The following is a 12,584-nucleotide window of genomic DNA, read 5'->3' as shown; positions in this document are numbered from 1 at the left end:
CCCTGAAAAATGCCTGGTCCTTCCCTTTCTAGCAAATTCTTATGAACTTCCTCAAGAAGTCCCTCCTCCAGGAAGCTTTCCTTGACCCATGCTTTCCTAACTAATTTCACTCAATTGCAATTGGTTTGGTGCTGCTGTAATCTTGGCACAAGGGCCAAGGCAGGTCGCATGCCAAGGAGCTCCTTCTTATTGACCCATTTGATCACCACAGGGCCTCCATCAGACTTCCTCCAGCCAGGTAGGACCTGGTCTCATGCTGTTCTCCTCTCCCTCCCCACCCCTTCCTGTGCTTTCTGAGTTACTGGGTACTAGACTGCACAAATAAGTTAATTAATAGCCCAAACTTCACACACTGTGATTATCAGCCCAACCTTGACCATGCTTTCATTTGTGGCCCTTCTATGAAGACCTCCAGACCATGTTAAGAAATCTTCCTGCCACGTAGACATAGGTGGGGACCTTTGTCCCGCAGAAGAGATCACCTCTGAGAGGGTCTCTTCTCTAGATAACGTTGGCATTGTATCACCTAATCTAGGGTATTAAGATAATGCCTGGCAATTTCTTAAGGAAATCTCTGCTATTTTGTACTTTGGGACTCTCACCATTTTATAGCCCCTGATTTATAACCCTCAAGGTTGCTGTAATCAACCACAGATTTTTTCCCCCAAGCCCTACCTATTCTTCAAGATTCAGCTAAAATCCCCACCTAAGCAAGATGCCTTTCCATCAGACCTGGATAACCTCTCCTGACTGACACTGTGTCATTAATAAATTCTGTTCTTTTTGTGGTCCATTGACGCTCTTTAAAAAAACTTTTGGATCAAACTATAAATCAAACTTAAATGGCAAAATGGTTAGAAATTGATGATAATTTTTAAAACTATATGGGAGAAAATATTTACAAATCACATATTCAACAAAGGATTCATATCCAAAATAAATGAAGGACTCTCTAAACTCAACAGTAAGAAAACAAATGAAATTAGAAAATGGGCAAAAAACTTGAGCAAACACTTCACCAATGAAGATACTAAGATAGCAAATAAACACACTGAAAGATGTTCAACATCATTAGACATTAAGAAAATGCAAATTAAACCACAATGATATACTGTCAAATACTTGTTAGAATGGCTAAACTTTAAAATACTGATAATACTGATGATACTGAATGCTAGCAAAGATGCAGAAGTACTGGATCACTCATGCGTTGCTGATGGGAATATGAAATGGTAGGGCAACTCTGAAGATGAGTCTGTCAGTTACTTAAAAAATAAAACATACACTTACCATACAATCCAGCAATCACACTCTTGAGTATTTTTCCCAGATAAATGAAACTTTATATTCACACAAAAACCTGTGCATGAATGTTAATAGCCATTTTATTTGTAATAGCCAAAAAGTAAAGACAATTCCAAAGGTTCTTTAGCAGGTGAAAGGTTAAAAAAACTGTGGTACATCCATGCACTATATGGATGCAATGCAAAAGGAACAAACTGTTGATATTTACAATTTGAATGGATCTTAAGGCATAATGCAAAGTGAAAAAAGCCAATCTCAAAAGTTACATAATGTACAATTCCATTTATATGACATTATCTAAATGACAAAATTATAGAGATGGAGAACGAACATATCAGTGTGTACCAGGGGTTAGGGAAGAGGTGGAAGGAGGTGAGCCTAAGGGGCAGTTACAGGGGCAGCATGAGAAAGCTCCTTTGTGGGGACAGAGAAGTTCTGTATCAGGACAGTGTTGATGGTTATACAAGTCTACACATGCGACTAAATATCATAAAATTGTACACAAAGTTATACAAGAATTAAAACATACAAAAACTTCCAAAATCTGAGTAAAATCTGGACTATTTTTGCAACTCTTGTGAATCTATAACTATTTCAAAATAAAAGGCTTTTAAAATAATACTACATATAAAATCTTAAGGAGTATAGTTAAAACAAGGCTCAGAGGAAATATTCATGCCCTTAAATACTTAATATTACTCAACAAAGAAAGTATGGACATAATTAAATTAAGAACTTAAAAGTTAGAAAAAGAATAACAAAATAAGCACAAGGATAATAGGAAGAAGAAATTGCTAAGGCAAAAAGCAGAAATTAATGACACTGAAAATAGAAAAATAGAGCAAACTCAAGGGTTATATCTTTAAAAATAGGGGACCACTAGCTAACCAAATTAAGAAAAAGTAAATCATAAATAAACAAAATTAAAGATAGAATGCGGAAATAACCACTGATACTATTTCTTCAAGAAATAGAAGATTATCAAGTAAAATAAGAAAGACCAGGCCAGGCATGGTGGCTCACACCTGTAATTCTAGCACTTTGGGAGGCCAAGGCAGGAGAATCACTTGAGCCCAGGAGTTTGAGGTTGCAGTGAGCTGTGATCATACCACTGTATCCCAGCCTGAGCAAGAGAGTGAGACCCTGTCTCAAGTATCACAAGAATGGAAAAACAAGCACCACATGTACTCACCATCAAATTGGTATTAACTGATCAACACTGAAGTGCACATTTACTAGTAACATTCATTGAGTGTTGGGCAGATGGGAGGGGGGAGGAGGGGATGGGTATGTTCACCCTAATGGGTGTGGTGTGCGCCATCTGGGGGATGGACACGCTTGAAGCTCTGACTTGGGTGGGACAAAGACAATATATGTAAACTAAACATTCATACCCTGTAATATGCTGAAATAAAAAAAATTAATAAAATAAAATAAGACCAAACTAGATCCCAGAATAGACAGAAAATCTAAAGAGATCAAATACTTTAGATGAAATTGAGAAAGTTGTCAAAGAATTACCCTTTTTCACAAAAGCAATAGGCCCAGATGGTTTCATAGGCAAATTTTTATAAAATCTTTAAGGAACAAATAATATCATTGCATTTTTTCTTTCAAGGTTTCCTCTTTTTTTTTTTGATGTCAATAACTTTCTTTTTTCTGTTGTTCTCTCATTCCCTCCTTCTCCATGAGGAACCATATAAATAGGTTTAGTGTCAACATATTTTTACAAGATACGCATTGTTTTGTGGTACTGTAGCTTTAATCTATGTAAATGGCATTGTGTTATATATTTCACTGTGTTTCTTACTTTTTTATTTTTTTGCTCCATTCGTGGGGGGGTTCTTCATGTTGCTCTGTATACATTTAATAAATTGCTTCTAATTGCTTCATAATATTCTGTGATGTACATCCATCACATTTCACCACTCCACCTTCCCAGTAATGGATACACAGGTTTCCTACCATGTCCCTAGCCAATCCCCACAAGGATCTATGTGAGAATTGCCTCAGCGTGTACACTCAGGAACAGAAATGGAAAGACGTAGGCAATGTGTAGACTTAATGTGTTTCACTGAGTAGGGCCAGATTGTGCTCAAGGATGGCTGCATCATCTACACATCCTCAAGCTGCCATATCCCTGTGTGCCCTAATTCCCACCACAGGTGGCATCACCCAGCTGTCTACCTCTGGCTGGTTTAACGGCTATAAAGTGATATCTCATTACTGTCTAACTTACATTTCTCTGAGTCCTGATGAGTTTGCACACCAATTTATTTTTTTGTTATTATATAATTTTGAGCTTTCTTTTCTGTGCTAGTACTAGTGCTAGTATGTGTCCTTTGCCCATTTTTAAAATTAGGATTGTTATCTCTTTCTCATTTATTTGCAGGGATTTCTTGTATATTCTAGATATTATTCACTTGATTTTAGATATTGCAACTGTCTTCTCCCTTTCTGTTATAAATTAATCTTGTCAATGATATCCTTTGTTGAACAGAAATCCTTAATTTGGGGGGAGGAATGTTAGAAATTTATTTTTTTAAATGTTAGAAATTTCTCTATTATTTTCCAAAACTTTTAATTTATATGTAATAAATGTAATAATTTTTTTGCCTTATGGTTTGAGCTTCTGAAGTTTTGTTTAAGAAGTCTTCCTTTCTTAGGTCCAAAAATGTCTCCCACAATTTCATCCAAAATTATATATTTTTACCAGTAACACTTAGATCTTTAGTTTACCTAGAATGCACCTTTGTATGGGGTGTTCGGGAGATATCTTGTTTTATTTTTCTCTGTTTAATAAACTGGTTTGCTCATTCTCCATCCTTTTCCCATTGATTTGTGGTGCCACTTCCATTGTACATTAATTTTCCATATACACAGGTGTCTGTCTCTGAGCTCTCTGTTCTGCTCCATTGGTCTATTTGTCTGAACTTGTGTTAATATCACTGTGTATTTATTACTTTGACTTTGTAGTGTATCTTAATATCTGGGAAGACAAATCCCCATCTGTCACTCTTCTTTATAAAAACTTAGCTATTCATGGGCCTTTATCCTTCAACATAAATTTTAGAGCAATTTTATCATATTCGAAAAATCTACCTGGAATTTTATTTGCGAGTATATTGAATTTATAGGTAAATTTATGGGGAATAGAAACCTTTACAACGTTAAATTACCCAATCCAAGAGCATGGAATGTCTCCCCTTTTATTCAATCATCTTCTGTGTCCTTTAACGAGGTTTTGAGATTTCTCCTTAGAGATCTTGTGTGTTTTTGCTTCTGTTAATTCCTGGGTTCTTTGTAGATTTCTTGCCCTTGTGAACAATTTCTTCTTTTTTTATTATATTTTTTCAGTAAGTTATGATTGGCATAGGGCAATGCTATTGATTTTTGTAGGTTGCTCTTATATGTGGCAAACTCTTAACAGTTCTAACAGATTGGGTGTTTTTTCTGATTTTTTCCTAGGTAAATGATTTTATAACCTCAAATAAGGACAGTTTTAAGTCTTCACTTCCAATCCTTACACCTCTTATATAAAACAATCTAGAACAAAGAGAAAAAGAAGAAAAGCTTCCAAATTCATTTTACAAACCAGTGCAGTATTTATACTCAAATCAGACAAGATATTCCAAATAAATAAAAAGATGTATTAATCTTATTCATAAATATACATGTAAATATTCTAAATAAATATAGTCAAATATAATCAGGAAGCACATTAAGAAATATACCATAAACAATGGTGTTAATTCCTAGAATATAAGAAAGATTCAATGTGATTTCTTATATTAATATGTCAAAGGAGAATGTCATATGATGCTGAACATCTACTACTGATACTAACTTAAAAATAAAAGCTTAATAAAATAGATATGAATGGCTAACTTCTTAACAAGCTATATTAGACTAAAAACTAATTGGTATTATTGGCAAAACATTAAAAGCATTTTCACTAAAATCAAGAATAAAAAAAGGACATCCACTATCATCACTGTTATTTAATATTTTTCTGGAAGGATTAGCCACTGTAGTTAGACAATTGAAAGCAATAAAGTATAAAAATTGAAAATAAGGAGGCAAAACTATCATTATTTATAGATGATACAAATATATACATGGATAGTAGTCTCGTGAGGCCACCTGTTTCTCAACTAAAAAAGAGTTCTAGAAATCCTGGCTCCATTTACTGATATGATCTGAAAGTTGCCTAAGTGATTCCAGCTCAGATACCTCTACCTAAGAGTCAGTTCTTGGAAAGGTCAGTATTTGAATTATCTTTTTCTATAAGGTTCTGAGCCTGTCTTTCTTTGTTGAAGACACAAACTCTGGCCTATAGCTAATAGGAGAGACTTCACCAAACATTAGAGTAAAACAAAAACTACTTATAAATGACAGACCTGTGGTTATTTTATTAATTAAAATTTCCAAATGTAAAAGGACTGACGAGAATCCATAATAAGAATAATTCAAGAATAACACAAGGAATGTTGGTTGGTTGGTGGCATGCAAAACAAAGATAATAAACCCATCCACCAAAAAAAGTTAAACATTTCCTAGGGTAATGATTGAGTCTACTTTCTAAGAAGTCAGTGAATGTTTATTTTATAAACTATATGAATATATTTTCACAGAGAAAAAATTCTTAAGATATAAAATATCTAATAATCCTTAGATACAGCATTTATGTTAATATAATATATCAAGAATATCAAGTAAAGAGGTTCAGTAAGTCTGGAGAGTAAGACTTAGACATCTGTATTTGTACAAAACCTCATGAGTAGGTCTGACATGTGTTGAGAACCACTGACCTAAAAATTACTTGATTCGAGCTTTTTTAAAAAAGAAAAATCCTGTTGGCCAATCAACATCTTAAAGAACAATTGAAATATATTGTTGCTCAATATCATCAGGTAAAACACTAAGATTCAGATAAATACAGGAAAATTCAACAGAACTATTGTATGAGGTGCTCACTTCAGCAGCATATATACTAAAGTTGGAACGATACGGAGATCAGCAGGGCCCCTGCACAAGGACGACACGCAAATTCGTGAAGGGTTCCATATTTTTAAATTCATAGCTAGTGGGTGTGGAGCACACTGTCTGGGGGATGGGCACATTGTAGCTCTGGCTTGGGCGATGCAAAGGCAATATATGTAACCACAATGTTTGTACCCTCGTAATATTCTGAAATTTAAAATTAATCAATTAATTTTTAAAAAGAAATACCCAGACAAAAAGCAAGCTCTAGTCTTTGGACTCAGAAGCATCTCTTCTCCCCCATCAGAGGATGTGCATTAAGATGTCCTAAGAACTCTACTCCTCTCTGGAAAGCAATACCAGAGCAAGACTGAGATTGTGCAGCTCAGTAAGCCTCCGTCCAAGGGGTGAGATGGTAGCTTTCCCTCTTGTGGGCACCTCTGATCTCTGCAAGTGATTCTCCTGGAGCCTTCTCTTCATCCATTGGTACTAGGTGATGTGGTGGTTGTAGGTAGTTGTCCATTAAAATTTGTGCTCTCCTACCCCTTCCCATGTCTCTCAGAAAGAGCCTTCCAACCAGGGATTACCATTCCCAGCCCCCTTTGCCTGTAATGTGCCCATGTGACTGGTTCTCGCGGGTGAACTGTGAGCAGAAGCGATATGGCATACTTCCAGGTCAAAGCATTTAAGAAGCAGATGTGCCCACTCCAGGCACTCTTTCCTTTCCCAGGGGCTGATTGCAGGAAATGATGGCAAAACCCAGGACGAAGAAAGCCAGGATCCCCGAATCACTCACTGACAGAGGAAAGCTCTTGGCTGAACAGGAACATCTGCTCTGAACTGTTACGTGAGAAATAAACCGTTGCACTTGAGCCATTAAAAAAAAAGAAAAACTATTTTATAAGACTTTTGATCAGTGTTTTCCTTAAAATTAAAACATATACAGAAATCAAAGCATTGACAAACATCTCATAAGGCATAAAGTTTCTGAAATATTTATATTAATAGCATCTTACCTATACAAATTTAACCTAGGAATGACTGAATTTCTCTCCTGATTTGACAACTCTTCCCATGCAACCCACCAAACCTAATTACTCCTAGTACCTCTTTTTATAAGGTAAAAGAACAAATCTTTATGATTTTCCAGGAAGCTTCTGAGAAATCTCAAAGACCGTTTTAGCTGTAAAAGATGTCCTGCAAGTTTTATTTTATTTTCGTATATTTTATTTTATTTTTATTTTTATTTTAATATTTTATTTTTATTTTATATTTCAGATCTTATTTTTGAAAGGCAAAAATCAAAAAACGGTTTAGAGAAGATTTGGACACTTGATTAAGATAGGATTGTGGGTGCCTGAGAAACAGTACTCAGTTTCCTACTGAATCAAAGTGACAATAAAACATTTAAAAATAAATATAGAGGGTAACTGGATTGTAAATAACCTTAGCACTTTCATAAGTGAGGAACATTTGTCCTTGTCTTTTTCATCCTCCTCCTCCTCCTTCTCTTTCTTTTTCTTCTTCTTTTTCATAACTAAGGGCACAAAGTCAACATATATACAGGACGTAAAATTCTTCAGGTAAGTCACAGAATCTTTGCTTTCTAGGCAGATTACACAGCAAGTAAGTAGGGCAACCAGCTATCCTGTTTTCTCCAGGACTGTCCTGCTTCCAGCACAGAAAGTTCTACATCCAGGAAACCCTCCAGTCCCTGGCAAATCAGGAAGGTTGTTTACCCTAGAAAGAATAGCCATCCACATTGTAGGTGAAGACATTAATCAGTAAATCAAGGAAGCAAGCCCATCAAAATTGAGTGAATGTTGCAAAAATTTTTAACACATTTGCTAGCTTAAATACTAAGCTTTTCAGACTTAATATGATAAATCAGGCAAGTAAAATTCATTTATTATGGTCTTTAATACTCTGGTGATACTTTTATCCTAATACAAATCTCAGGGGATTCACAAGTTCAAAACTAATTTTATAATAATATTAAGGTGTTACGATAGCATGCTATACATTTATCATTGCCATCTTCACATAAATGAATAAATGAGTATTTTAAATATTTCTCAGTTTTGATTTTAATATAGTAAACACAAATAGTTGTAACCACATCAACAAAAGCTCTTTGAGGTCCTCAGTAAGGTGAAGTGGTATGGAAATAAAAAAATCTCAAGAACTGCTGCTTTTAAGGAGAAGCAAAAGCATATCTCAGTTGCATTTCTCTGTCACTATTGTTCCAGGTGCAGTTGAAACCACTCACATTAATTATAACTTTTAATTGAAGTAATTAGCTTCTATTTCACAGAGAAAACTAGAGACTGGATAATTAAGAACTCTCTGTCATACTGAAGCATTTTAGCAGATTAACAAAGCTCATCGCACAAGTTTTTACAGTCACATGCATCCCTGTGTGGCACAAATGAGCACATCCATTAACATGAACCCGTGGCTATAGCTTCCCTGATATCATAAAAACAGGCAAAATTATGCTTAGTAATCAATGTGTCAGTGTTCTATCCTACTTAGAAAGTACCTAGATATCTATTGATTACATACCAATTAATTTATTTTGATATCAGTTCAAGGTTTTAAGTTACCTATAGATCTTGGAAATTATTTTCAATATGACATACTACAAAACATAATTACTATTGAAATAAAAAGTTTGTCAGAATAATGATTCAATGTAGTTGAACATAAATTTACATTTTTCATAATCTTAAACATTATGTAGAAGTAATGTTAGCTTATTTGATCAGTAAAAAAGTACTTAGGAAAAGCGTACCCAAGTAGAATAAACTATTTTCTTGTATTATACTTAATAGTGATAAATCAGAGAAAACAAAGATGTTTTTATGAACCTACATTGGTAAACTAGTCTTGTTTGCCAAACATTTATTTTAGTTATGTGAATTCAGATTCTGAAAAGGTTTTTGAGTTAGCTTTAGGAAGAACCATTTTTAGTACATTTTTATAGCATATTAAAGTAGTAGAAATTTAATTACCTTATGTTTTAGGGATTTTATGTAGGCACTTATTTATTCTATAAACCAATAAGAGCAAAGCTTCTTTAATTTAAAAGACTTTGTAATCTAATTTATTTACACCCTCCAGAAATAGGAAAATATACACACACATTGAGAGGTGAAGGCTTTTCCAAATTACAGGCCGTTAGAGTGTTTATAGCTTCAATTCTACAATTTGAGCCACAAGTCAAGTGACACAAGAGACACAGAAATTAAACAAAAAAATCTCACTATTCCAGACAGCAAAGAAATATCCTTTTTAGTAGGCATGAAATTCTTAATTGATTTGCATTCAAAATAGACAAACATGGAAGCAAACAAACCAGATTCCCCGTCATCTCTTACCTAACAGAGAATAGATACCTATCACCTATATACAGAGATCACCAAATGGTCAGACCTTAAAGCCAAATTCCCAGTCATTGCTACTACCAATGAAGTATAACCTATTGGCCATAAATGAATCTAAAACAAAAACAAAACACAAAATTAATTGAGAGGGGGAAAAAAATCCCAATAATATAGAGTTGGCAATATTAAAGTTCTATTGCCACTTGGTATTTACCTTCAGAAGCCAGGAATAAAATGTGTCTTGGCTTAAGCTGCCCATGAAGTGCACTTCTCGAGGAACATAGTTTACCTGGCTCTGCCAGGTGAATTTATTGTGTATCTTAGCAGGAACTCCAAAATTGTTAAAAGACCATTTTTTTCAAAAGATAATATCACAACTCACATAAATATAAAATAAACACTTGGCAAAGATTTTAAATTAACTTATTAATTAATGAGGGAAACAGAAAGATGTTACTACTGATTCAAATGAGGATTTGACTTACAGAGATTTACATTTCCTACTGGACAAAACCTATTTGCACTGCTGTGGTCAGGAATAACCTACATAGGTATAGACTAGAAATACTTGCAGTATGTTCAGTTCTACAAGTTAACTTTTCTTTAGTTGTAAAATAGCCAGAGGCAGAGATAACCTGAATGGGTGGGCTAGACAGAACATTAACTAATATTTTTTTACCTATTTCAAAATTTTTGGCAGTTTTTCATAAAACAATAAAGATGGTATAAATTCACAAAAGCAAAGAAAGTGAAAGAGGTGAAAGCAGATGAGTGATGGGAAAAATTATAAAAGTGGTTAGATGAGTAGTAACTGACTTAGCTGAGCAAGAAAATGGAAACCCAAGAGTCACAAAGGCAAAAGCCAATGAGAAGCAATCCAATTTATCCACAGAACCCCTGAGGGGCTCAGAAGCCAGAAGCACCAAATGTCCCAGAAGGCGGGGATGAAGACTGAAAGCAGAAGGATCAATTAAATGTTTATAAGAAAAAAAACTGGGATCTCATATTTTTACCTCTATCCCATCCAAAAAAATTGCCTATGCCTACCTAACCCTAAACAGCAGATTTACTGTCTAAGAAATTATCCCAGTGGGCTTCTGGACTCAAGGACACAAGGCATAGCACACCAGACACAGCAACCCTCCTTCTTAGGTTGTATCTTGCAACCTAAGCACGAGGACTACTGTAAGAGAATGAAGGGCTCCAGGATGGTATCTTCAAGAAAAAATATCTTATTCAATGTGCTTGATTCTAGTGAGAATGATTTTATGATATGTTTGAGCACTTGGAAAGAATTAGTGAAAGATGTGTATTAGATTGGAATATATGAAATTGAAAATATTCAACTATGTTGGACCTACAAAAACCAACAATTTCAAGTGAATAAACAAAAATCTGAGGCTATTGCCAATTCCAAGAAAAACAAAGAGTTGATAGGAATGGAAATGTAATCACAGTAAATTATTTAGTTTGAATACAAATAATATTTAAATAGTCAAAATAATATAAGCACTGTATATTGACCTAACTGAAAATTAAATGGTACATATATAGAGAGAGCCAACAGAGGGTATGGATGTATATGTGGGAGGGGAAAGAGAAGCCAGTATAAAAGTGATAAGTTTTCAAAATCCATTGACAAAAGTCAATAGAAAATGTCTAAAATTGATATAATAAAGAAATGTGGTACAAGTTTATTATTATTTAGAAGTTGAAGCTAAGTGCCAGAGAAACCACTAAAAGAGGTGAGAACAGTTGCTTCTGGGAATCAGCAACTTAGTGAGTAGGGGTGGGACAAGAGACTACTACTTTATTATAAGCCTTATAGTACTTTTACTTTTGTAATAACCACATGCGTAATTTGGGGGGAAAATAGAAAATATTTTTAAAATGTAATAAAGAAAGCTAAAAAGCAAACAAGAAACTGGGGAAAATATTTTTAACTAACATATAATATCTATTATATATGAAAAGCTCTTTAAATCAGCTAATATATAAAAAGCTTTAATATATAAAAAAAGCTCATTTAATCAATTTAAAAAAGACTAACATCCCCATTAAAATCAACAAAGGACATGAAAAAGCAGCTCACAAAAAAGAAAGATAGTTCACAACTATTTGAAAATATACTCAATCATACATATAAATCAAAGAAATTCACATTAAAACAAAATACATTTTTACAAACCTATCTGATTGGCAGATAGATTTAAATCATTTTAATAATACTCGTGGTTGCCAAGAATGTGAAAAAAATAAGAACTCTCAGATACTGGGACAACCTACATGAAAACCTCTTTGACATCCATGTAATATGCACAAAAATATATGGTCAAGACAAATCAGAGTAACACTGTTTGTTATTACAAGTAATAGAAAAACAGCCCAAATGACCTATGACCAGGAACTGGGCGGCTAAGTGAAGTATGGTGCTTGTAAACAGTGGGGTATTATGCAGTAGTTAGAATGAGGACGCTGTCTCTGCATGGACATGGAAAGTTAGCCAAGATTTATTAAGTAAATAAAAAATGTGGACACAAGTTTGTTGTATTCTACTTTTTGGATAAAAAGGCAAGAAGGACAATATATCTTCATATTTGATTTTATGTGTATAAAGAAATTCTAGAAAGATACATAAAAAATTAATACAAATAGTTTCCTGTTTGGCAATAACAGTGGTGGGAATCAATTCACATAGGTGACCCAGACTTTTCATTGTATATCTTTCATATTGCTTGCATTTTGAACCATGTGAGTGCTACCTATTCAAAACATCAATAAAATATGAACAAGAATGAAATAGATCATGTGTGCTGATTTGGAAAGATTTCCACGATATGTCAAATGAAAATGTCAGACATTCCTTAGGTCTAGTGGAAGGAAGGTTCTTCCACTAGAAGTCAGGGAATC

The sequence above is a fragment of the Propithecus coquereli genome, unplaced genomic scaffold (genome assembly GCF_000956105.1).
Source record: "Propithecus coquereli isolate 6110/MARCELLA unplaced genomic scaffold, Pcoq_1.0 Scaffold12, whole genome shotgun sequence".
Taxonomy (NCBI): domain Eukaryota; kingdom Metazoa; phylum Chordata; class Mammalia; order Primates; family Indriidae; genus Propithecus; species Propithecus coquereli.
Note: the sequence above shows the minus strand (reverse complement) of the source record.